Source organism: Lissotriton helveticus, chromosome 8, assembly GCF_964261635.1.
Source record: "Lissotriton helveticus chromosome 8, aLisHel1.1, whole genome shotgun sequence".
Classification (NCBI taxonomy): Eukaryota; Metazoa; Chordata; class Amphibia; order Caudata; family Salamandridae; genus Lissotriton; species Lissotriton helveticus.
Genome location: NC_136069.1, coordinates 572,446,236 through 572,470,599, shown reverse-complemented (window position 1 = coordinate 572,470,599; position 24,364 = coordinate 572,446,236).

Sequence of the window (24,364 nt, the reverse complement as noted above, 5' to 3'; positions counted from 1 at the left end):
GTGGGTGCCGGTCCAAGCTATGTTGGCCACCAGGTGGATTCACACTGTGATGTGCTGTTCATGAGATCTTGACTTCAGTCTGGTTGGTGTACAGCTTTACACAGTTTTTCTTTATCTGGTGGGAGATCTCAGTCATGGAGGCATTGAACTCGATCCAGGTACTGAGCATCGTGTTCTTGAGGGAGAGAATGAGTCGTGTGTCCTTGGCATAGGAGAAGACGTTGAAGTAGAGAGAGTGGATGAGGCTGGCTAGAGTGATCATGTATGCATTGAAGAGGGTCAAGCTCAGGGAGAATCCTTGGAGAACTCTGCATCCGAAATCACAGGCGTCATATGTGTATGGTTCCCAGCTGACGGATTAAGTCCTTCCAGTCAGAAAGTAGCAGATCCATCACAGTGTGTGACCTTGGATTCTTATTTTGTGTAGGAGTTGGTTGAGGATGGGGTGGGAGACTGTGTCACATGCTGTAGAGAGGTCTAAGAGGATAATGGCTGCTGTGTCTCCTCTGTCAAGAGTCATGTGGATGTCAGCCATGACAGCAACGAGTGCTGTTTCCATGCTGTGGTTGAGTTTGAAACCAGACTGAATGGTGTTGAGGAGTTGGTGGTCGTTGAGGTATTCGGTGTGGTGTCTGTTGACAATTTTCACCAAGACCTTGGTTGGGAATGGTAGCAGGGAGATCGGTTTGCAATTGGTTAGCGTTGAATCGTCTGCAGAGGTTTTCTTTAGCAATAGAAGGATCAAGCAGAATTGGTCAAAGAAAGGATAGAGTGGGATTCGGCCCCAATTAATTATCAGTAGCTGAGATTAATTCAAGCATTTCACCACTCACTTTTTTTGTATTTATCGGTGCAATATCCTAAGTGCAATAGTTATACAAAGCCATAGATTCTCTTCTCAGAGTGATACTGGAACCTAACTTCACTCTACTGAAGAACTTTCAGAAACAATGGTTTCTGTGGACTGATACTTTCATTTATGATGCTTAAACTTTGCGTAATAGCAATGTAATGGGTTAAAGTGTTGTCAGAAGGCCAAGGACTATCAATACCAATGATTAAGTATGTCACAGTAGTTTTTTATATTTGTAAAATGGAGAAACGAGTATATACAATTACAGAAACTGAAACTCAATGGAAAATAATTGTGCGTAGTGCCCCAAGTGAAAACAGAAACCTTTAATAGTGGTTGTAAATTGTGACAATATTCATACACGGTTTCCACAATTCTTTAAAAGTTGGCTATTAAGCATATACAGGGTGAACAGCAAATATATACAATGATATGTGATATGTGCTTATTAATGGTTCGCTTTAGCTTTGTGTTGACAACGTTTCAACCCTCTGTGCAATATGGGGGTCTCATTAGGACCTAGGGTTGTAGGGACATCTGATGGTAAGACTGTGCAGCCGTGTGTTAGGTGTGTGCCACAAGTGAGTGAAAGAATAGGAAGATACTCACAATGGAACCCAGCCGGGTGCCCAATTGTGAGAGGAAAGGTTCCCTGAGCACACAAAGATCTCTGCATCAGGTGCTTAACCCCATACTATTTGCAACCAATTTGGCACAACAGATTGCAGCCACGTTTCTCCTTTTTGCCAATGTATTTGTGTCAAAGTTTAAAACAATAAATGTATAAGTTGAGACCCACATTTTGCTTAGGGTTTACGCCCCTTTTTATAGCACAACGCCAATTTCATTTAATAAATATTTTAATGTGCTCAAATGTACTCATGTGATGCCATGGTATCACTTGCATACTGCCAAACTTGATTAGTCTCCCACTTTTATTATTAGAACTTTTGCCATATATATATATACATATGTATATATATGATTTGATTGTAAAGTGTTGTATTCTTTTAAATTAAATGCAGATGTGTTTATGTTTAACTGTGAAGACATCAGGATAGTGACAGTGTTACTGGAATCTTCCACCTAAAGTCAATGGGTATAAGAATATATAGTGGTAGTGTAGCAAATGGGTTCTGCTAATTTAGTCACCAATTTTTCACCTTTGACTACCTGGTTTTCGGCCTTTTATTGTGAGTGTGTCTCACTACCGGATTCTCACTCACTGTAATTTCATGTAATTGGGCTGAGTTTTCTAGCGGCCAGTGTACACCTTTAAAGAGAAGGCTATTGCTGTGCAGCTAGAGTAAGATGCTTTTGGCTTGTTACATATGAACAGATGAGCCCAGTTGTATAAAACTACCATCTTGCACATCCCGGTATCTGCCCACAGGTAGCCTGTCACAGAGGGAACTCTTCAGGGATTGCTGCTGAACTGGGGTTTGCCTTACAATAGTAGTGGGCATTCATAGTCTAGGACTGTAGTGCTTACACTCTGTACACATGATAGGCAAAATCTGACCTAACGCAGTTTTGGTCATCCAAGGCCTGCCGGGTCCAGCAAGGTACCATTCTGGGGTCTCAGGGGCATATTATCAAGAACGGGCGTTACATTACAGCTAAAGCGGCGATAATGTGCTTGATAATATGCTCTATGAATTCCAATCGAAGCCCATGTTAGAGGTGAAGACATCTAACATGGGCTTCGATTGAAATTCATAGAGCATATTATCAAGCCCATTATCGCCGCTTTATCGGCAGTTTCCTGCCGATAAAAGCGGCGATAATGTAACGCCCGTTCTTGATAATATGGCCCTCAATGTATTCTTTGAAAGGATGACTCATTGCCGACAGCAGTATTTCACCTTCAAATCGATATTTAAAGTGATGGTGCCAGCAGTGACTTTAGGAGTGGCATGTGAAGGTAAGAGCGGTGGGTTGGCGAGGCAGGGTGGGGGGTGAGGGGGACTCGACAGACAACGATGAGGGAAAATGAATTTATTATGTATTTAATATTCCCTTGTCGTCGTCTGTCGAGGACCGCCCCAACCTACCCCACCACCCTACCGATCTTACCTGCACGGACCGCTCCTGAGTTTCCAGTCGTGGTGCTGCCAGTGACGTCATCAAAGATTTCATTTATGATGTTCTGTGTAACATGTCAAAGACCACAATGGGTTCTTTTCACTTATTTTATTTAGGTTTTAGAGCTTTACCATATTATCCCTCTAACTAAAGCTTTTAAGGCTTCTTTGTAAGAATGAATGGTTACAAATCTTAATTTTCCGAGCTGTTAAAATTCAGGATGCTTGCCAGCCTGCCGCACATTACTCATGTGCTGAAAAACACTTGGCTTTGCCAACAAGTTAACAACAATCCGAATAAAAACAAGCCCTTCATTAGTGCATGCAGACAGAAAGAGATAATTACATTGGGTTGCAATGTCATCTGCTCTGCTGAGGAAATATAAAGATCGCTGTTTAATGCAAAGAGTGGCAGGTACTACGTCTAACTGCGCACTTAATGCTAAATTAGAAGCCTGGGCTGACCCCCAAGAATCCTGGAAGTAAACAGTTTAAATGCTAACTGACTGCTCTCCGCATCGGCGTTTTGTAAGAAATATGAACTGAGCGAAGGCCGGGTTAAGAAAAGCAATTGCAATTATATACAATTGAGTTGAGGCCCACAGAGTCCTGTTTCACTTCAATATGGTTCGTTTTCCTGCTGCAGATGCTAATAACAAGACGTCATTTAGTGCATTGCGCGCGGCCCCACGAGATTCATTTGCAACCCTGGGGTGAAACGAGGCCCACATGTTGGCACCTGGATGTAACTTGATAAACGCAGGAGCCTGCTGCGCGATGCAAAGAAAGTAACCCTTGAGTGCGTGTGTACATAATATATGTGCTGTTAAATTGCCAGTTTCAAGCTTCACCCTAATGGCGTGCAGGCTACACATGTTTCATTAAACATTACTCTTAATTTGCTAACAACTTTCCATCGAGGAGAAATGGACTCGCTGCGAAGCAAAACATGCAGCTGCTCTGTTGTGCACACGAGCGTGTCCGAACACGATTACGTAAATATAGTACTGGTGTTTTGCTTTTGTATCTTGCCTTGCAGTTCAACCTTCCCCAAGACACGCTGCAGTATACATAATCCTTACTATAAGTGTGTGAAATGTATGTCCTTTGCTTACAAATTTTAATTGTAAATTTATAAAATTCGCGACACTTTTAAAAAGTGTAGTTCATCAAAAAAAGTAAAAGTGTGTGAGGTGCTAAAAATGCGAATTTGTTTAATTTTAAAATAAAAAAATATTAAAGTATTTATAAAGCACATGGAAAATATGGATCTTCAAGATCGCTTCCAAGCTGTTGCCTGGTTTCATGAAATATACCAAGTAGTGTTTCCTGTTTGATTATTTTCTCAAAGTGACAAACTGAGTGTATGACTACTGATGCACAGGTTCAAGTCCTCGATTATGAAAACATTCTAATGAGATTAAATATATGTACACACCACACTAATATTAGTACTTGGAACACCTAATGCTAGAACTTCACATTCCATACTCATGTACTCATTAGTGATTGCATCATGAAACGCACGTTACATTGTATGTCAATAGTGGTGGCAATGCCACATGTTTCCTTGTATAAGCAGAAACATGGATCAATCAATTGGGTCAGCTTTCAGAAAATAACAAAGTGCTGAAGGAGATATATCACTGTTCTTACCAAATGCAACTGTAATAAAATCTGTTTTACATTAGGAACTGTGAAATATGGGAAATATTTCTTGGTTGCCTGTGAAATACGGATTTCACCATGATAATGACAGCACCCAAATCACACTGCAGGGTGTTAACATTGTCAGGAATACTAGGCTTATGCGTCATAGAGTACTAAATTATGCAGCAATGTTATCTGAATTATGCAACAAAAATTAAAATTATGCAGCACATTCACTGTTAGTATTTATTTTATCCATTTGAGATACAAATAGAAATGTTGGTGAAAACTTCATATTTTTAAATTGTGTGGCAAATTATGTGGCAAATGCAGTGAATCCATAATTATGCTGAAAAGGCTGAAGCCACAGACTCGCCTTAATCCATTGATACACACCATTTCTTAATTAAAAATGTATTCAAGAAAGGCAAACACACCATAAACATTCTAATTTCATGAGTGCCCATGGTTAGCTGCATTTCAAAGCAAATAGCTATTGAAAGAAAACTGCCCCAAAATGAAAATTTAATATACCAAAATAAATAACAAGTATCAGGTGCAAGGGATTGGAAATGGCTGAAGATCTCAGCCTGTAAGTACCTACCGAGAATTAAAGTTCTAAGGTATAACAGTGCCAAGTGGCTATTGTGAGACAAAGTATCAAGAAAGGATAGTGTTAGTCCTGCCCCTTTTTGCAGGTTTATCCCCAAACCTTTTGCCTCCTATTTTTCTATCCCTGTTTTCGTTGGCTATAGGACTCTGCACACTTTACCACTGCTGATCAGTACTAAAGTTCATGTGCTCTCTGTTTAAATTATGAATATGATTGGTTATCTATGATTGGCATATTTGAGTTACGGTAAGTCCCTAGTAAAGTGCACTCAGTGTGCCAGGGCCTGTAATTCAAACACTAGTAGTGGGCTTGCAGCACTGGTGGTGCCACCTGCATGAATAGCCCTGTAAATGAGTCTCAGACTTACCACTGTAGTTTCTGCAAGCACAGTTTTAATCTGCCATGTTAACATTGCAAGTGCACCCACTTGCCAGGCCCAAACAGTCCATTTTCTTACATGCAAGGCACCCGAGGTAGTCCCAAGATACCCCCATAGGCAGGGTGCAGTATATGTGAAAGGTAGAACATGTACTGGTGTGTGTTACATGTTCCTTATAGTAACATTCTGCCAATTTCGTTTTTCACTATTGAAAGGCTATCTGTGCCATTGGCTAGCATGAGAGTTGCTTTGTAACATCTTACAAGTATAACCTTCCATTGGGACAAGATGGGGAAATAAAGTATAGGCTCTCTGAACTCAGAATTTAATAATACATCTTTTCAGAAAGATGGTTTTTAAATTGTGTGCTGGGAAACTGCACTTTTAAAAAGTGGGCATATTCTTACTTGATCATTCTGTGTGCCTCTGACTGTTTGCGTATTCAGCATCTGGTTTTGAAGTGACAGGAGCTGGGGATGTGCATTCACTCTAGACAGTCAGAAAGGGGGTTGAGCTGTGTCCTGCCTTGCCTGGGTGACTCATCGCTGGGATGAATAGACCTGATCTGAATTTAGAGTAGTGGGGGGAGTTTTGCTTGACCCTGAATAGGCTGTGTTTCTTTTGCCCATTGTTGTCTCCACAACCTGTGGTCATGCTGGACCAGGGAGGACATAACTTATTTGGAATGAGCTCAGAGACCCTTACAACAAAGACAACATTGACAAAATGGGGTATAAGTATTGGACCGTAAACCCTAGGACTTTAGATTACTTCAAGAAACAAGAGGACCCTGCCAAGAAGAAGAGCAGAAAAACTATGTGAGGAGCGCTACCTTTTTGAGTGAGGAGTGGTTAGCCTGTAGTTGCTGCTTCTGTCTGTGTTGGCAGTGGAGGATGCGTTGCTTCCAACCTCGCATAGATGGTCCATGCATCAGCTGAGGAAGCCATGGGGAGAAGAAGTAGCATCGGCATCTCCTGATGCGGCCCTCCCATGTGAAAGGTTGCCTTGCAACCTTCGGCAATGGAGTGTGGCGCCTCTCAATTCCCCGAGAATGCGGAAGCTGGCCTGGAGCCGCTACAGCTGTTGGGCCTCGTGTCAGCGGGTAAGTCCCCCAGGGAGACACAGGCAGACCCACCTGCATACCAGCCAGCACTGCGGCCTTTGCAAGCAACCACCGGAGAGTCTGCATGGAGCAGGGGGATCAAGGTACCAGCCCCTCCTGAGACCGGGAGAGGTCTCCGACATGTTCCTTGGCATTGCTTGCAGCTGCACCACGCAATCGGGCCAGCTGTCCAGTGGCAGTCAGGCTCACAAGGATTACAGTAACCTTGCAGATGGGAGTGCATGGGTTCCGGCCCGTGGGTGGTCACTGCTGCTTCTGTGGTTATGGTGCCCCCAAGTGCTGAGGGTGATGCTCATTAATGTATGCTTCTTTTCCTGACCAAACTACTGCATTTACTTTTGCCCTGATGTGGTGCTATGTGTCATTTCATACCCTGATATATGGATGTACGTAATTTTATGCCTAGCCATGTTAGAATAACCAGTACTCTGGTAACAGGAACTACAGATTATGTACAATGGTTACTTGATGGCTTGTGCAACTTATATGTATTGTTTTATTGCACACAATTTGGTATGACAATTGCCCAGTTGGCAAAGTGATTTATGATCTATGTATTGTTATGACAATTGTCTGGTGGCAAAGTGATTTATGTGATTATGGTCTTTGTGTTTTATATACAAAATATGAGATATTTTATATTACCTTGTGTGGCTTTTGTGGTGTATTTTGTGTGTCACTGGTGTGTGTGCTGAGCAAACACTTTACACATTGCTTCTGGGATAAGTGTGGCTGCTCCACCCAGCTACCAAGGGGGTGAGCAGTGTTTATCTTGGGTGTGTGACTCCCTTATCCTGACTAAAGTGGTGGGGTCCGCCTGGCTTAGGTGCATACCCTATCCATCCGGAAAACCCATTTCTAACAGAGAGTAAATGATGTTCATTATCAGTGGACCAGTACTATGGCGCAGTAATGCGATATTTATTATAATTGAATCAATATTGGCTATTGCACCTTTAGTTGCCCATTCTTAGTGTGGCTGCTTGAATTGGGACTAGCATGAGGGAATTGGTGATATTCCCATTTTGTACTAAGGGGTCGATTAGGATCGCAGACGGACTTGAGTCCATCCGCGACCCCAGAGTAGGAGGGAACGTCCGCATGGGCTGCGGCGTTCCCTCCGTGCAGATTAGGATGTGACCGCCAGGGTGGCGGTCACATCCTCTATCTTTAACATTGCGGGCCCCCTTCACCCAGGGGGCCCGCAACGGGCCCCCGAAGTGAAGGTCCGTATGCTTTTCCATGGCAGAAAAGCCGCCGCGGAAAAGCATACATTTTCCACCATCATAATATGGCTGGCGGTGTCTGATAGATACCGCCAGCCATGTTAAAGCTTTTCCGCCGCGGTCGGAAGGCGACCGCGGCGGAAAAGCTGCGGACTGAATGCAAGACCCACCAGCCATCCTACTATGGCGGTGGGTCTTTCTAGGCTCCGCGGCGGTTTTCCCGCATCCTCCGGGCCGGCGGTGGCTTCCGCCGGCCCGGAGAATGCGGGAAATCCGCAATCATAATAGTGTTTGACCTCAAAATTTTGCCTGCTTCAAGCAAGTGAAATGTTTGGGTAAAAAACACTTTTTATAGGTTAAGATGCATGGGGACCTGGATGGGAGACTTGTGCCTAGCTGGAAGGGCTGGAATTTAAAGCTGTTAAAGTGTGAGACCCACTAACCATTGATGAGGTGTTCAATTCTTCTAACCAGGGCAAAGAAACATGGAGGCCAGCAAAGACCTTTGGAAATGTTTATTATGTAGTGAATTAATCATGTAACTGTTTCGAATACAAATACCATTCCATGGTTATTTTTTACACAATTTCTGTCCAAAATAAATAATGTTCATAATATATATAATGTATAGTCCACTTTTCCATTAAAGATGCTAGGGGCAGATTTACAAGCCCCTTGCAACACGTTTACGCCGCTGTTGCGTCACTTTTGTGACGCAGCTGTGGTGCAAACAATGCGCCACTATGTGACATATTTACAACGTGACGCATCTAGTGAGATACGTCACGTTTTTAACCCCTGCGCTAAATTAATGTATGCAGTGTGGGCGTTCCATCTCAAGGAAGCCCCGAAAAAGTGACGCAGTGAAATCTACAAGATTTCACTGAGTCACTTTTACGTCCCTGCTGCATCAAATCCTTACGCCTGCTTGAAGCAGGCGTGGGAAGTGACACAGCATATTAGGTATAGGGCACTCCTGAGCAATGCTGGAGTTGTGTCGTGCTTGCGACACAATTCCAGTACTGCGTCACCCTTACGTCAACAGACACAGCATGCATCTATCCTTGTGCCACAGTGCGCCGCATTGTAAATGGGGTGCATCTGTGGTGGCCCAAGGGGGTTTTTGAGTGACGCAAAATAACTGGCGCATCCCTGCTAATATGCAGTGTTGCACCAGTTATTGTAAATATGCCCCGCCACTGTTTTATTATGCCATTTATTTTTGTCAAGTCCTCGTTCAATAAATGGCATCCCAGTGCTAAGAAATGAATCTAAAAATATGGGCTTGAAGACAGATAGCACGAGGGCCAGTTTTATCAGGGGCTTGCATTGCCCTTGATCCACAGAGGCTTGTGAGCACCTTAACCTCACTTTCAAGGGTCCAGGACTAGGGTGGCACCACTTCACAGGGTGGACTCACAGATGGCTGAGGTCAGGTGCAGATGCATGGTGGTTGGAAACCTGATATGTTCTTGAGGCTTCAGATCTGGAGACCAGCCAACTAGCCATTGGAGTCACTCTGAGTTCAAGAGATGCAGGTGCATCCCTGGTCAGAGGGCAGGAGGCAGCAGATCAGAACAGCAAAGCAGGGATCCAGCAGAGTGCAGTCCAACAGAGTGGCAGTCCTTCAGCAGTACAGCAGACAGCAGTCATTCTTCCTGGGAGAATATCCACAGGTCCCAGAGTTACCCACAACAGATTTCTCTCAAAGTAGAAATGTGTTTTGCTATTGAAATTATTCTTTGTGAAAAAACAATGCAATACAGAATCCAGTCCATCAACAGACATACCGTTTGTGCTCACAAAGTTACACCAGACAAACATATCAAAGAACTATAGTGTAAACAAACAACAAGCAATAGCAGAGGAATAGCAATCCAGATGTTTGTCCGCATCATAACAAGAACATAGTGCAATAAATGCTTCCTCTTGATTTGCCAAGGGGCACAGCAATAGCGTTTCTAACTTAGTGATTTTTTAGTCAGACTGTGTAACGATGTGCCTGTTCGAGGTGAATTTATTTCACCGGGTCTCAGATATGTGAATTGGCCTGATATTGAGACACATTGGCGAACTTCTTATGAACTAGTGACATTTTTTGTATATAAGGTGAGGCAGGAACTGCAGTTTCCATAAAAATTGCAATTAAGATGGTTGTGAATTTTTTAGCATTCTGATTTAGGATTCATATTGGAATTATTATATGCTACAGATTAATTCTTGTGATTGCTCTCAATACTTTTATATGCACTGATGATGACCTTACAAATCACTAAGGTCAAAAAGCTGTGGATGTCGTCTTTGGCTAAACAAGAGGAAGTATTTATTGCATTATGCTCTTGTTATGATATGGACAAACATCCGTTTAGAGGTGTGATGCATCAACCAGCACCTTGAAACCTTAAGGGGTGACATGGTCGCCCTTTAGAAATATGGATTATTATGCTGACTTTCACAAGCGTAGGGTGTTGATTAAATGTTGTTTTGTATTCGGTATTAGACAGTTCTCAAGCCCTTTGTATTTTTCCTGGGATTGACAAGCAGCACCAAAGAGAGTTGAGACCTATAACTCAATGTAATATACAAATGAAATGTTTAAGTATGGCCAATGAAAATGAAAATGTACAGTGCGCTCATTCACACTGCCCCAATTACATGATTTTAGCCCACTTCCTATCACATATGGGTTTCTGTAATGCGATTGTAACAGTACCCTTCATGCACTATGCTATTCTATAAACAGAATTCATGTTTAAGTGTTCCTGCTGCAACAAAAGTCTCCTCTGTAAAGTGATCGCCTGTTTCTTGTATTAATTAATTTATTTATTTATTTGGAAGTCTTATATAGCGCTAGCCAGACCCAAGGGTATCGGAGCGCTTTACAACATGATGAAGAGGAGACAAAATACAGGGCAAAGCCATTGAGGGAGAAGTACAGAAAAAGTTCAAAAGGGAAGCTTTACAGATTCTGCTGAGTGTCGGAGGTAAGCCATTGAGGGGGAAAATGTTCACAAAGGAGGCTTTACAGTTCTGGTGAGTGTTCGCGAAGAGCCGTTGGGGTATAGAGGTCGAGGGGGTCGTGGCGAGGTATTGAGGAGGAGGGGTCATGAGGTAGTTTCAAAGTCCTAGGGGAGACACGACTAGTGCTGGAAAAGTTCCCTTTGTGGTGCCGACCCAGGGGTTGAGAGTTCGGAGATAAGGAAGAGGCAGGAAGTGGTTGTGCAATGGCTGAAAGGCTGTCCGTTGGGATAGCGCTGATGGGTGGCTGCCTGGTGGAGGTGAGCGCATCACATAATTGCGTTCGGGAAGGCGCGGTTGAGGTAAAGAGATTTTAGGGGACTTTTGAATTTTGGAAACGAGGGGGTGGTTCTGATGTTGATTGGGATGGCATTCCAGATTCTTGGGGCGTTTCCTCCAAAATATCGGGCAGCAGTCTTTTGGGTACGTGTTTTTAAGGGAATGAGTAGGAGAGAGTTGGAACTCCTGAGGCTTCTCACTGGTCCTGCTTTCTTGACCTTGGAGGCTAAGTATTCCGGTTTCCCTGTGTGCAGGGCTTTGTGTGTGAGGTAGGCAGTTCTGTAACTGGCCCACATTTTGACTGGGAGCCACTTTAGATCTCTGAGCGCAGGAGAAATGTGGTCAAATTTCTTGATTCCGGTGACCATTCTGGTTGCAGCATTGAGAGTAGTTTTAAGCGGGGCTTGGTGAGAGTGAGCTGTCCCGGAGAGAACTGCGTTCCCATAGTCCAGTCTGGATAACACCAGGGCTTGGGTAGCTTGCTTGAGGTCGGAGGTGGGGATAAAGGGTTTTATTTTGTTAAGGAGCTTCAGATTGAGGAAGGCGCTCTTGGCGGAGTTCTTGATGTGATTGGACATGGAGAGTTTGTGGTCACGGGTGATTCCCAGAGATTTGACCGAGGTTGCCAGGGTGAGATTTCCATTGAGGGCATCATTAGCTTTCAACCACTCAACGATTTGTCGGTTTTTGTCCTTGTTGGAAATGAGGAGGATCTCGGTTTTGCCCTGATTGAGTTTGAGGTGGTTTATTGATAGCCATTCTTGGACTTCCTTAAGGGTATTGTTGAGTCTTTGAATGTCGTTAAGGGAGGAGATTTCCAAGTAGATCTGTGTATCATCTGCATAGAGATGAAAGGGGATATTCGCTTTCTTCAGAATGGAGTTGAGAGGTTCCATATATATGTTGAACAGATGAGGGGAGAGAATGGAGCCTTGAAGAATGCCTCTGTTAACGGGAACGAGTTTGGAGGCAAAGGATTTGATTTTTACTCTTTGTGAGCTGTTTTGAAAGATGGAGAAGAACCATTGAAAAACCACTTTCTCTGCGCCTGCCCGTTCTTTGAGTTCTTTGATGAGAAGACTGTGGGTTACAGTGTCAAAAGCAGCAGACAAGTCTAGGAGGATGAGGAGGCAGCAGTGGCCAGTGTCGAGGGAGTTGAAGATGTCGTCCATGATGTTGAGTATAGCAGTTTCGGTGCTGTATCCTTTCTGAAACCAGATTGGTGTTGGTCAAGCAAGTTTATGTTGTCAATATGTTTGTTCAGTTGACGAAGAACACATTTTTCGAGGACTTTGGCAAGGAAAGGGAGATTGGAGACGGGTCTGAAATTATTCAGGTCAGTTGCGTCTAGGCCTGGCTTTTTCAGAAGAGGAGTGACGTGGCCGACTTTAAGGCAGTCTGGAATGGTGCCAGTTTTTAGAGAACTATTTATGATTTCGCAGCAAAGTGGAGCTAGGGAGAGTTGTCGCTCTTTGACCATTTGAGCGGGAATGGGATCGAGGTTGTGAGAGGATGGCTTGGAGGAGGAGATAAGTTTGAGGATCTCCGATTCTGAGATGGGGGTCAAAGGAGGACCAGGTTGTTGTTGGACTTTTTTTGTGGAGACTTCGCTTATTGGAGAGCAGTCTTTTTCTGGGGGAAGAAGGTTAAGGTCCAGAGAGAGTTCAATCAAGTTGATTTTTTCGTTGAAGAAGTTGGCAAAGTTGTCGCATAAGGATTTTGAGGGATGGACGAGGGATGCTGTTGGCTTGGACATTTGTTTTTTAATGATGTCAAAGAGTTCTCTTGGTCGTAACGGTTGGAGGAGGGGTTGTTTCTCCTGAGGCGTTCAGAGGCTCTGAGTTGCCTTCTTTCCTCGTTGATGTCCTTATTGAACCAGGATCTGGAGGGAATGTTCCTGGATTTTTTCAGTTTCAAAGGGGCTAGTTCGTCAAGGATGGAGGACATGGTAACGTTGTTGTGGGTTGTGAGTCCTTCAGTGGAGAGGCCTACCGGGGAGATGGGCAGTCGGGACAATATTTTCTCTTCTAACTCATCTGTGTTGATCTGCGATAAGTTTCTCGACCATGAAGGGGGGTTAGAGATGGAGGGCAAAGGTAAGGTCTGATGGGGGAGGTGGAATAGGATAAGGTGATGGTCTGACCAGTCGACGGGCATGATGTGGTCAATGGTGATTGCGTCATGATTGGCGATGATGGCATCCAGGATAGCTCCTTTGTTGTGGGTTTCTTGAGAACAGTGCTGGGTGAGGTTGTTGGAAAGAAGAAGGTTATTTAAGCTTTGTACAGGAGCACTGTTCTTATCATTCCAGTGAAGGTTAAGGTTGCCGAGAATGATATTGTTGGAATCTTGGAGCGAGCAGTGTGCGATTAGGTCAGATAGGTGTTCTGTGAAAGTGACGGAGTTGCCTGGGGGGTGGTACAGGAGGTGGAAGTGCACTAGGTTATTGTTGGTGGTTTTGATGTTGGCGGAAAGGCATTCAAATGAGTTGTATATGAGGTTATCAGTTTCGGACACTGATAGGTTATTGTTGTGGATGATTGCCACACCTCCGCCTTTTTGGTCTATTCTATCTTTCTTGATGATAGAGAACCCCTGGGGGACGAGCATATCCAGGATCGGAGGGGAGGAATCATTGAGCCAGGTCTCAGTGATGAAGGCAATGTCAATGTCATGGGAGAGAATGGCTTCGGCTAGCTCTGTTGCATGGTTCGAGGCAGACCTGGAGTTTATGAGCATGCAGTTAGTGCGGTGGGTCTCATTCATTGGTTCCATGGGGATGGTGATGAGAGAGGAGGGAATTCTGAGGGGTTTTTGGACAGAGGGCTCAATTCTGGTCCCGATGATTACCTGGATTGCGGAGTGCCGGTAGAGGGTTGGAGGGGAGAAATAGGAGGAGGCCAGCTCAATCACTTCCTCCGGGGACATGACTTCCTTAGCCCTCCTTAGTCGCGGGGCCTGGGGAAAGGGAGGGTGGGCTGTCTGCTTAGGTGGTGGGGGGTTCGGAGGCCAAAAGTGGGTGTAGGGGGGTCGGGGGGCAGGGGGTGGTGTTGAGGGGGAGTGACAGGAAGTTGGTTAGGATGAGACTCATGCCCTGTAGTAAGGAGGAGAGTAGGCGTTCAATGCTGGTGAGGCGGCAATCCGTCTCCTCTTGACGGGGGGAGGGGTGCCATTGGGGGTGATCTCTTCGGTGTGGGGGAGCGTTGTCGGATATAGGATGACTTCTATTGTTAGTGGAGGTGATGGGTTGATGGGGATGAGGAGAGGTTTCATTCAGGCCACAGACCAGGATTTCGAGCTGCGCTTCCAGAAGATTGAGGGGATGGGTCAGAATATTCCAGGGGAAGGATACGAGGAGCTGGGCTCTGGGGGTGAGGGGGTGTAAGCCATGTTGCTTCTAGAGGGGTTCAGGGGAAGCGGGGGAGCAGGCTCAGGGTTATTGACCATCTGCAATAGGGATGGAGGAGGGAGGGGTTGTGTCCCCTTTGTGGTTGGGTGTTGTATTCCTCTCTGGGAGGGTGGCTGTGCTCTAGTTGCGTTGAGGTTGGTGGAGGGGGGCTGTGGGTCGGTTTTGCCTGGGAGACGGACTTCTCTTTGGTCGGGTGTCTGTGCTCTGGATGCGATCGTGCTGGTGGGGGCTGTGGTTGGGAGAGAGGTTCAGTTCTGGGAGGCTGGCTGGGATTGATGGGGGGACAGGGTTGAACAATAGGAGAAGCCAAAGTTGAAGGGGATGCGGGGTGGGTGGAGTCACGATCCGATGGGGGCTGTGCTCTGAGAGAGTGTGCGGGCGGGATTTGGTGGCTTGGTGATTGTTGGAAGCCTCCCATGGGGGGGTCCGCGAATGGGGTGTGTTGTGGGATGAGGCCTTCTTGAGTGCGGAGAAAAGGGAGTCGAAGAACTCGAGGTTCTTGTTTTTTGCCTGAATTAGGATGGTGCCGTTCTCAAAAATGGTGATGGAGATGCATCCGGAAAGGGTCTGGTGTTTCAAGAGAGAGATAGTTAGTTTACGGCTATGGGCTGTGATGGTGGTTTGGAAACGAGGAGGTGAGAGATGAAGATGGTGACCCAGGATTCGATCCTGTCAGTGTAGAAGATGAAGTCCATTTTACGTTGCCCTCTAGATGGGCAGTGGTATGTGTCTACAATTAGCGTTTCGGGATGTTGCCTGATTGCTTTGTGTTTAAAGTGTTTTTTTGCTTTGAAGGAGAGTCTGTGGGGGAAAGTTATAGCGAAGGCGTTCTGACCGTGGGGTGTCAGGTAATTAGGTGTAGGACACGAATAAGTGTCCAATTGTGTGGCCGGGGCATCTTTGCTGGGTGGGAGGGGTTCCTCTAGCGTGAGAGTGGGGGAGAAAGCCATGGAAGGTGTGCTGCTCGACGTGGTGTGTAGTGGGGTAGTAGGCGATGAAGTCTCCCTCTTGGCGTGGGCTATTGGCTAGGCGACAGGGGGTCCTTATGTGCGGTCCACTTGTGTAAAGGAGGGAAAGTGTTGTGCCGGGGGAAGCTGAGTGACGGGGTAGGGGTGGGGGCGTTAGAGGTGAGGACTGGAGACCACTCATGAGGCAGGAGGGTGGTGATCCAAGGGTGAGAGGCCTTCAGTTGAGGATGTGAAGCATGTTGAGGGACCCCACTCACCTGGTGCTGTCGGGTCGCCGGGAGACTATTCTGGCTGAGCAATCCCTGACATTAGCAGTGCTTCCAGGTCCAGGGCTCGTCCAGGCAGCTCCTTCCCTGCGCCCCTCTAGTTTGCCGCGGTGGGGGCCGCCCCTGCCTCCTTGTCTTTTTTTGGGGGGGGGCACCAGTGAGCCTGGGTCCCGGTCTGCTGTCTTTGGAAGTTACTGCCTTTGAGTGGTGGCCAGTCTGTTGGGGGGTCTCTCCGATCGTCTAGACGTTGAGGTGGGGCACCAGTGCACCGCTGACCCGGTCTCCTTGATATCAGAGTTCTGAGTTAGAGACTCTGAATGGAGCCATTTTGAGGTCAGGCGGCCCCCTCAGAATAGTGCGAACTGGGGCTCGAAGTTTACAAGAGTCTCTCGATTTGGGCGTTCCTCAATGTTGCCTCAGGGGTCAGGTCACCTCGACCCGAGACTGGCGTCGATTTAGTCCTTTTTAGCTTGGGAGAGTGAGTATTTTAACTGGTTGTGGCTGGCGGGCGGCCATGATGGGAGCAGGCAGCCCTGGAGCAGTGGAGCGTGACGCAGCTCCGACGCTGCGGTCCACGCTTTGACTGTAAAGGGGACTTTACTTCCCCTACCGTCGTTCCTTGAGGTGGGCGCGTCAGCCACGACTTTTCGCTAAATTCATGGGGGTCGTCTCGTGGGAGATCCGTAGCTGCCGCAGCTCGCGATCCCTCTGGAGCTGCGGGCACCTCCGCTGCCACCTTGAATCTCCTTTCCTCACTTCCCCGTCTCAGGTGAGTGAGGGGACTTCGAGCACACTTTCTGTTTAGGACTGCGGTGAGGCGGGGGGTTGCTCCGGTCACTCTGCCGATGGGGGGGGCTCCGGTGGGCATGGGACCAGGACTCCCGGGCTGGCCGAGCCTGCCCCGTTGCCGTCTATCTCTGTGTTCACAGGGGTTCCAGAGTCCAGGAATCTAGCATTTACCTCTATCGGAGCTGCTGCTTGCTGTGGCGTTCCAAGGGGGGAGATCGGGGGGGTTGCTCTGGTCGGGATTTACACTAGATGTGATCCCTGGACCCGGAGCTCAACCAGGCAGCTCCCTCCTTGTGGCCACCTATGAAATACATAAAAAGGAATGGGATTCTATTGCATGTTATTGTAGAATTTGTATGAAGCTTTCCACCTCGCCAAAATCGTCCGGAAGTGTATTTGGGCGTAGAAGTGAGTAGCTACTCAATTTTGTATGCGGGGTTAATAAACTGTTGATTCGACAAATAGCCTGTGATAGTATTTTTTGGTGCCAGCGATGAGTTTAAGAGGCGCTCCAGAGAAGCCACTACTTTGTGTAGCAGTGCTTATGAAAAAAGTCTGATGCGAAAGTTAGTGAGAGATATTGTTGAATTTGAACCTGGACTTAATACATCAACATTGAGAAAACTGGCAAATTTTTATTGTTTTTTGAATTGTAAGTGGCTGATGATTGTCGTTAATTGTGTTGATGAGATTTAGAGAGCTTAGGTGCCCATAAAGATGAAAGTTATTTTAAATGAGGGGATGTTGAAGAATGGAGCCCGGGCAAACATGCTGAAACCAGCTTCACTTGCTTCCTCATCTCTCTCTGTCTCTGTCTCACTCTCTCCCCAACCCATACCTCTACCACTATTCCCCTCCCTTCCTCCTTCTCTCTCTTTCTCCCTTTTCCATCCATCCATTCAATTATCTGTTTCTCTAAATCTCTCTGTAGCTCGAATATACCACTTTCTGATTTGTCTCTCTCCTGAAGCCCCACTTGGGCCCGCTGTGATTATCGATGGGAAGCAGGAGAAAGTGACAGAGACCCAAGCAGCACCACCAGGCCTTGAAAAATCGGCCTCAAATGGGTCCAGTCCTCCGGGGAAATGTCTGATGGAATAATGGTGTAGTGGAACCTTGTTGTGGGTGATGCAGAGTGCATTGAAAGAGTTACTTCTTGTGGGTGGTTTCCAGTGTAGGGCTTGGAGCTGATGTGGTAACCTCTGTAATAGTTTATAGCATGGGTGTGACTTTTTTTTTAAAAGTTGTAGTCTGTGGACAAGGTAACGAGGACCACCAAAAAAACTCCTTTGATAGAGTCTACACATAGCAGCACTTAAGCTGTTGTGGACTGGACAATGATATATTAGTAGTGTGTGTTAGGAATATTAGAAATTAGTAAAATGAAAGACACCCGTTTGATTATACAAATGGTACTTTGGTGTGCAGCAAATGTTGTCCTTCTACACTGTTGTTGAGGTAAGTTGGCATCCACTATTCATATGGAAAGTACCTAAGCACTTACAACTAAAACATTAAAAAAATGCTTAAATGGAATAAGTGCGTCTGTTTTTGAACTTTATGAAATGAATACTCCAAATGTATTCAGTGCTCACTTAATTAGTTTAGGAATGTCTTACATTTTTACATGATCCACTGGTAAGAAATGTCAGCGGTCTGTGTAGCAGTACATATGTAACTACCCTACCCATGCAAACATTTACTTGTAGCAAATAGTGATACAAAAAATATGTCACTTTACCTTCACTATAGTCAATGGCATCCATGCTCTTTTGAAGTGGGTGAGAAGCAACTTGTTTATATGATTTAAACGGTACAAATAAATATTCTGAAAATCTGTATTTACTTTTGGACACCCACGCCATTTATGCCTGAATCGCTCACCCATACAGCATCAGCAGGAGGGAAAGGAAATCTATGCTTCATGTATTTCTGAAACTCATGTCATGATTTTTGTTATAAACACATAGAAAGAAAAGAGTTTTTGATGGATTCATGTCTTGTTTGTATTCTAAAAATGTAAGTTCTTGAATTGTTGTTCTCACTTGAATTTGCACTTGATGGATTTGACATCTGGAAAGGGTAAGCAACAACAACATGGAAGCTCTGCCAGACAAACTATTTTACTTAATTCACTAGCGAACCTGACAACTTTATGCAGTTTGGTCTAAGCAAAGGCTGAATAATCTGTCTAGTTTAGCAGAAAACAGAAAAATATAGAAGCAGAATTGTCAAGCTCATTCCCCACAGTTTCATCTCAGTAATAGCAAATACTATCCACTGTTGTGAGTAGAAAGACAAAATTATTTCGAACCTCAAATGTATGAATTTTACTCACAAAAAGGTAATTTTTGCATCTAACAACATACTTTCATTGCTGTCCTTTGACAGTGATTTCACCCCCACTCTACCTTGAAGACCTGGGGCAGTATTATAGAAAGTGCCCCAGGGGCACAGCAGACATGTACTCCTCCTTCATGCACCCCTGGGCACTTTAGTGTTACTAAAGGTGCCGCAAATGCTTGTGCTGACCCGTTTGTAATACTGATCACGCTGGCACTCAAGTAGCACCAGCGCTTTCGTTAGAGGGTGTTCCCTCATTTGCATGTGGCATGACCCCATGTAAATGAGGGAATCACTTTGACTCTGTGGCCATGCCACTCTACAGATGCGGGCGCAGAGATCAACAAGCCCTTAGGAGGTGCACTGAATGCATACAACAAGAAGGTGGCTCACTGTCAGTGATTCCCCTGAGGGTAGCCATCTCAAGGCTTAAAAGGGGGTCCATGCTCCCCCCAGATGCTCAGTATTTCACTTGCATGCTCTGACCCCAGGGAAGCGCGAGTTCACAGCTGTCTTGAGGGCAGCACATTCATCACAACAGGGTGTATTTCTCTGTTTGAGATCAGTGGACCTATTTAAACAGGGAAAATGCATCCTTTGAGTAATATGGGCCCTGATCTCTCTGCCATGCAGAGAGAAGGTCAATACACTGACAAAATGAAGTTACTCTTTCAATACATACAATTTCATGGACAATCTCACCAGCAAACTTGCAGACAAGAGCGTGCTGCCGATTTCAACGAAAGGAATAAAAGATGCAAATGCAGAATTCGTGAATAAAAATAAAAGGTCTGTGTGTCTACTGGGGAAGTTTCCTCATGCAATTTAAAAGAACAGTGTAGGATGAGTTGGTACTGTTCAGCTAAGCAGTTGCAGGAAAAGGCCCCTGGAAGCTTACTGTTCCCTGTTGCTTCAACAGAAGGCCAACCTACTGACCCTTGAAGTCACTTCTGGGGCCCTGGGTTCAAGGTAAGCCGATCCAGTCTTCCTTCAGATTCCTACAGCAGGTTAGTCTTTCCTCTGATTCTTCACAGGTTCTAGAGTGTTCTTAGGAGGGTACTGGGGATGCCACATTTATCCCCATTGCCAGCCTGTGGGTGAGAAAGACTCCTGGCCACTCCATAACCAATGGAGTGGAAGTTCCCAGAGGTCTCACTACCCACTTTTGCAGGACCTTCTGTGTATTTTGACTGTATATCATCCCAAACTGCCTCTCTCTACCTAAATCCAACATGGCAGAGCCTTTCTTACTGTGGTCAGAGCTCCCTGTGCCCACCCAGAGGTGTGTCTATGATAATGGGCAAACCGTCCCTTGTAGTCACTCCAAACTAGTTCTGGGGCAACTCCTCCCTCCCACTGAGCTTGGAGACAAGGTGACTAGCAAAACAAAAGAGAAGGAGGCCCAGGTATGAGCTACATCTGCTAGTGACAGGGCAGGCATTGTTTGACGCTCAGAAAGGGGCTGGGCACAGCCCCCATGTCATCCTGCTCAAGAAACAAAAACACCTTTCCACACCCAAACCCTTTGTCTACTGTCTTGAAGCAAGGCACATCTCACCACAAGTGAGCCAATAGCAGTCAAGTGACATTGGACGTTCTCAGAAAGACCACCTTTGGCAGAAAAATGTCAACTTTCTAAAAGTGGCATTTTACAAATCGTAATATAAAATTTGGCCTGACCATTAGGTTCTATAAATGAGAATTTTAAAGTTTGGCATTTCTTATTTGGGATACAATCGAGAAAAAGAGGATGTGCCATAATAAAAATCAACACAGGAGACAATTTTATGCCACCAAGATTAGTCATATGCCAAGACAAGCCTGGCATCTCCTTCGGTTGTCAAATGTAGAGTAATGCCAGCTCATTCACAAACGTAACATTTGTAGCTCTTCTAGTGTGGGCAGAGTTGTGGTGCAAGAGGAGCACCATTGTTGGTGGAGTTAAGTACAAAAATGCTAAAATGAAACAGAGGATTAAACCAAAGCCTCAAAATCAAATACAATAAGCACTGGACTACACTAAGCCTTTTAAAGACTAGTCTGGGGAGGGATGGAAGCATACACTGTAGCACATTAGCCATTGGAAAGTGCTGCAGAGGCAAATGACACCTCTTTCTCCTTAAAATATTAATAAATATGTACAAATTAGCACAGAATATAAGAAAATTACTGAAAACCAGATGGTACAAGATAAGATTCAATAATCATAAACAGCGGTGAGATGTATTGATCAGGTAGGCATATGGCCTACTGAGGCACTTTGTTTGGAAGCCAGATATGACATTTATATATTCTTTCCAGGCTGGGACATGGTGAGAGCAAAACCTGAATTCAACATGCAATGTTCAAAACTCTTTAGCCGCACGTGGCACCTGGTTCAGACAACAGTAACATTAGCATAAGCACATCTTGCTCAGAACAAATGGTGGCCATGCTGCTTTCAGCATGACTCCAGATTGGCATGTATGTGTTGTAAGTTGAAATAATGATAGAATACATCAAGAGACCATCAAAGGAAATATGATTTTTTCATGCATGAGTTCTACTTTCTTGCAATGCTTCCTCCAATTAAGACCTAAAACACTTAACCTCTTGTTGAGAAAAAAAGATTGCGGTTTATGATAGGTATAATCATACTCCCACTGGTCTAATTATCTCGGTTGATTGCCAATTAATCCATAGACTTGTTAGGTCTTCCTTTTAATTAGATGTGCTTCCTCTTAAAGAACAATCATATTTTATAAATCATTAAGTATCTATGCAGCAAAGCCATATGTATATATGTAACAAAACCCATCACCAGTCACAATAAGAAATATTAGAACATCACTTAAGGAGGCACTACACTGTTAGTACAATTTTGTTGTCAAAGATTTCCAAAAGGGAAGGTAAAAATCAGTAAAAGTATAAAATAACAAGGCAAACAGGCTTTCCAACGCGGGCTGAGCCATGTGGCTGAGTCACACTTGCCGTTTCCATGCAAGCTGAACAACGCTTGCCTGAACCACGCATATGCATTAACCAAGCATATGCGTGATTAAGGCTGTCAACGGTCTAGATGTGCAGAACAGGAAACACAGGATCAGGAGAGGAAGCTCCAGGATGCAGCCTGGTAAGTGGGGCTGGTGGCGGGTTTTGTGGGGCAGTAGTTTTTAGGCCTGAAGGCTGGTTTTAGGGCTCAGGGCGGGGGTGGGGTCAGGGTAGTTTTCAGGTGTGGGGTCCGGTTTCAGGGCTTGGGCAGGGTGGCTAGGGTAAGGGTAGTTTTTGGCAGGGGCAGGGTTTTAGAGCTCAGGGCGGGGGAAGGGGCATTTTTCAGAGCAGAGGATCAGTTTTAGGCCTTCAGGGTGGGGGGCTGGGGTAGTTTTGTGGACAGGGGCCCGGTTTTAGCGCTTAGGGAGGGGAGTCGGGTAGTTTTAAGAGCTGGGGTGGGGTGGATTGCAGGACTAGGGTATCAGGTGTTAGGGTGCAGGGCCAAGGGGCTGAGGTGTGTTTTATACCACACAAACCCCTTTAGCAATCATGCCTTTACAATGAAATTCATTGTAAAGGCATGCGCGGTAAAGGCATGTGTGGTAAAGATACGGCGGTGGTTCAGACCACGTTGTTTTGGCATGCGTTGTTTATGCATGCGTGGTTGTATCATAAAACCACATAACAAATCTGGGGTTAATAGAGTTTCTTGAAATTGATGCAGGAGATTGAACATAAAAGTTCTTGGTTCATAGTGAGCTAAACCCAAATTTGGCAAAACTTCAAAGGCAGTCACAATTTAATACTTGACAAAATGTTACGGGCTTGTGGATTATAAATGTTTTTCAAAGCCTTCACATACTCCTAATGATTCCTAAAGGGATCTGTTTGTACAAAATTATTCTAATGGACTAGACTCTTGCGGTTTATTTACTGTTATTTATGGAATATCAAACCAGTTTTTAGGCCCCTAGTTTTTGGCACAAAAAACAACTCTTAGAAGTGCCTTTCCATGGAAAGCTATACAGTGGCTCAAACCATTGTCCATACACGGAGGGAAGTGGATTATCCTGTGAGAATTTTGTAGTATCCTGCATATATATTGCAAGGTGTGTTACCTGCCCTGTTCAGCCAGTGCCTGTGTTCTGACTCATTAGAATGTTGGAGTCTGATGATGCCTTGGAATGTTGGGACTGAGAGAGGCAGAGTGACAGTTGGTCATGGCTGAGCAGTTGACCGGCAGCTCTTTGTGGGGTTCTGAACTACAACTTAACTACATGATGTCCTGTACTTTACTACCTGTTATATTTATGAATAAAACATCTTGAAATACAACCTTCCTGAGTGGACCTTCTCCAATAAATATTATGGCGACGAGGTGACGAAGAACCTACAGTCACAAACAAATCTCAGGTACCTGACTTACAAGTGGACCTGGAGATGGCGAAATCTACTGCAACTACAACAAAAAGTACACATGGAGGTATCCACAGGAAAGGATCATCTAAGAGGAAGGAACAGGAGTGTTTGTCACAGAACAATTTTGGCATCTCTCAAGAAAACAAAGAAGACAACAAGAAACAAGTAAGCATTAAGCAATACGCCTGAAAGCCACACCAGTGGCCTCACCATTGGCCAGCCCTAGCCCAGGCATGCTGTGCTTGTTCAAGATTTCTTATTATGGACTTTGCTGTACCCAGTTCTGATTTTGCCAGTACTACGCTTTCAAAGACTTTCAGACTGTTTTTTTTCCTTACCTTTATTTCTAAATGTTGGATAGAACATTTTGCTGAGAAAGGAATGCCTGCATATTACTGTGAGCTCATTGAGAGAGCCTTCTGTGTTTGTCAGGGAACTTTGCCATTGACACTGTGACTTATACAGGCTACATTGTGTGATCCTCAGCTCATTATGCAAAATTTCCTGAGGAATGTTACAACAAGTGGCTTAAATGTGTGGTCATGTCGAGTTTCTGAGTTGGGTACTAATCTCTCCACACTGTGCCCTCAGCAGTGTGCTTAAAGTATTGCTGATGTTGTGGACTACGCCATTTACCCCTTGAAATCTTTAAATGCGGCACATAGTGGAGTCAGTTTGCTGTTCGTGTGCCTTTCTCTACTCAACTGGGTTTCATCTACCTCTCCACATCACAATGAGCGAAGTAGCAGTGAATCTGTGGGAACTGCTGCGTGTGAATGCTGCTCTATTTGTGGTGATCAACTCTACATTTTGGCATTTCCGTCATTTACTACTGCCTGTATGATTTCTCTGGAGGAAAGTCTTCTCATCGTTTTGTCTCCCTTCTGACTTTCACTGAGTCACAGAGGGATGCTTTCTCTTTGCCTTCGTCCTGGGAACGCTAGTGAAAAAGGGAATTTAACAACTAAGATATTG